Genomic DNA, 3,303 nt, shown 5'->3' with positions numbered 1-3,303 from the left:
GATTTTTTTCCCCATGTGTTTTTTCCACTATAAAAGACATCTATGTTTACTTATGGACAAGCTTTAAAAAGATGTCATTTTGGTTTTCAACACATATAAACAGTTATCAAAATCTCAAAAATGCTGCCATAGCTCAGACCTTGGCCTGCTAAACTGTATACCCAACTCTTCAGATCCTCACAGACATAGAGGCACGTGGAGCTTTTTTCTTCTGGCCCCCAAACCATACTCATAGGCCTTGTGTGATACAGGCTGTCATGCATGGGTCACCCCTACATTGCCTAAGAGTGATGAGCTGGAAGTTGGGTGCCCTAGTGCTAACAAGGCAGGATAAGGTTAGCTTGCTTAGCATGGAATCCAACAGAAAGCTGAGCTGCATGATGATCTCTCAAAAGGCTTCATGGGAGTCTCTCCTTTTGTAGAGCATGAAATGAGCTTTTTTATTTTTCAGTTTTTTAAAGAATTGATCATCCACAGTCTTCATTGGTAAATTGTCTTTGAGGGTGAATTTTAACAGCTCTTTAGCTATTCAAGATTAATGCCTGGTTATCTTTGTCTTTTCTTTACTGTTTGATTTTGTTTCTAGGGCCAAAAAGCTCAGGAAAGGGTCATAACCCCACCCTTAAATGTCTACTCAAAGCAACATGAGCAAAGTGGAGAAGGAGAGTGGAACAGCCATTGTCCTCTTTTCAACCAGCTCAAGATAATTTCACAGAGTTTTCTGCTGCCATTAGAAATTGTACTTTTTTTCCAATATGAATATTTGTTCTGCTGGGGAGGCTCTACCCCACTTTGTTAAGTATTTGCTTAAATACAGGTCTTTTGACCCTTTTGTTCAAGTATAGTTTTATTTAAAGAGGAGACTACATCATGAACCCAATTTAAGAGACTGTACTGAATTGGCCCTGCACTGTATGCCATGCTGGGGTCTAGGAAGTGAAAAAGTTGGACACAGGCACCGGAGTAACCCTCCTCACTCCCAATGCGCTGCAGGTTGCTGTGGTCATCAATGTCACTGATGCTGATGCTGGTGGTACTTATATTGTCCACTTCTCTAAGGGAGAACTCTGTGCTTTCACCACCCACTTCAATCGCCTCTCGTTCTGAATCCAATGCTCTGAAGAAATAGTTGATCCAAATACTGTCCATTCGTATTCATTCCACCTCTTGAGGACCCTGCAGCTGTTCCAGTCCTAGTTCCAAGTTCTCAAGCTGGTGCTGGCTCTTTCTTTCAGCTTCAAAGTTTCTTGATGTGTGCTTTGGCTTTGTTGAGCAAACCAAGCCTTGTACCGCCTGGTGCAGGTGCAGTCTGGTCCTAGTGGAATCAGAACTTCTAAGCGTTCTAAACACAGGCGCAGATGAGCTTGTGGATTCTTTTCCAGCTCACCGTGGGTGGATCTGCTGGCAGTGCTGGTGTTGCTGCCCCCACTGCTGTGTTTCTGCGCCTGGTTCAACCTCCGTGGGGGTGTTGAGTGTTGTAGGCGGGGACCGCGCGTGGAAGGGAACGATGAGGCAGAGCCATGTTGACACTCTGGCTCCTTGCCTCCAGGAGGAGCTGCACTTTGATCGTCCGCACGCGCGCCCCTCCTTGGGCTCGGCGCGAGGCCGCAGGACCTCTCCGTGCTCCCGCCCCTGGCCGACAGGAGGCGCCACAGGCGGCTACAGCCCCGCGACGCCCCGGACGTGTGCGGCGGGAGGGCGGACGGACCACCCTCGCCGCGGCTCGGCGTCCTCCCCACCACCCCAGCCGTGTGCATCTGTCTCACCCACCACGCAGCCTGCTGCGGAGATTTAACTCTTCTTACATGAAAAGGGCTGGGCCTTTGAAGTCTGATGTATTTCAAGCCAAGTAGTTGCTCTGTAAATTACTAAACTGGTTACCTTGAAGATCTTACTCAACTGTTCTGAGCCTTACTACCTCTATAAAATGATAGTGAATATGTGTCTGTTACCTTGAGGTTGAAAAATATAACTCATGGGATATACCATTAAACAGTTTTAAGGCGCCTTGTACAATTCCTATTACTTATCTAGGCCACAGGGGCGATTAGCCTTTGTATTTTATGACATCGGGCCTGGTTACCTTTAGAAGCATCTCTAATCCAGTCAGTCTGTGTATCAGGGTTGGAGGTCAAGGCTGTTTCCTGTATTACATTTTTCTCCCTGTTCTTTGTTCCCATCTGTTCTTATGTTTCCTCAAAGGATATGACCTTTGCCCATGACCTCACATTGTAGATGGGGAGGTCACAGAAGGTCTCACGCACACCAAGGAAGCTCGAGATGCAACACAAACCACTGCACAAAGAAAATTAAAGTCCATTGTGTATATCTTGGGTCCACATGCATAGGGAAAAGGGAGTGATTTGATTAATAGGTTATTTTCCACATTCCAATTTTGCAGGATGTTGCTTTTGCTGGATGAAGTTTTGTTGAGCAAGATTATAAGGGTGATCCTATACTGGGCACATCAGGATGGGAAAACCCTGTGGGTGCAGAGCACCAGACTGAAGATGGTAAGTGCAATTCAAAGGGGTAAAATATGATCATTGAAGGATGGAGCAGTAATTTTGGGTTTGGAAATGTGAAAAGCTTCTATAGAAAGGATGACCTTGGGTGGGTCTTGGGTATGAGAGGGGGCAGAGAAAGGACATGGCTTTTACATCCAGATACAATGAACACTCAGTTTATGCATGTTTAATGCATTCAGCTATGCATTAACTGATAGAAAGGAAAAGCTGATTTCAAAGTTTGCAGTTTATTCCCCATCAGTATCTTCCAAACTTGGTAGAAAGAGGCTGTCTCAGCCAACATTTCTTCTGTTCTTTTGACTCTTTTAGCATCCTCCCTGAGATTAGGCCCATGTACCCAGAGAGGACGACCCCTGGCCCAGGTTGCATGGCCCCTGGCTAGATGATTCTCATGGCAGAGGCTCTGGGCTGACAGGCCATCCCACCCCAGGGATGCTCTCAGGGCATTCTTAAGTGCAGAGTATCCCAGACTGTGTAGTAAAGCCCCCTGGTCCAGAGGTCACCCTTCCATTAAAGAAGTCTCATCTGGAAGTGACTGGCTTTTCTGCTCAGGATTGGTTTCTAGGAAGTTCAGAGACCATGGTTCATACATACCATGATGGTGCTCAGTTTTTAAAGTTTCATTCCTGTGTCCATTTTTAAGCCCCCCATCCTGTTTTCACCCTTCTTGAATCCCCCTCTTTTGTTCCTCCGCATTCTGTATCCTTGTAAACCACTATCAGACTTTTCTGGGAGGAGCTGTTGATGAGCCGTACTGCCTTTTCATTTCTTCCAA

At 46.1% G+C, this 3,303-nt stretch overlaps 1 pseudogene; it reads right to left on the bottom strand.

The window, feature by feature from the left end:
* Positions 1-807: 807 nt before the first annotated feature.
* On the bottom strand, positions 808-1,757 carry LOC103733716 (annotated as a pseudogene).
* Positions 1,758-3,303: the final 1,546 nt, after the last annotated feature.

The sequence above is a fragment of the Nannospalax galili genome, unplaced genomic scaffold (genome assembly GCF_000622305.1).
Source record: "Nannospalax galili isolate Female #2095 unplaced genomic scaffold, S.galili_v1.0 scaffold676, whole genome shotgun sequence".
Lineage (NCBI taxonomy): Eukaryota > Metazoa > Chordata > Mammalia > Rodentia > Spalacidae > Nannospalax > Nannospalax galili.
This window is presented reverse-complemented; position numbering and strand designations above follow the sequence as displayed.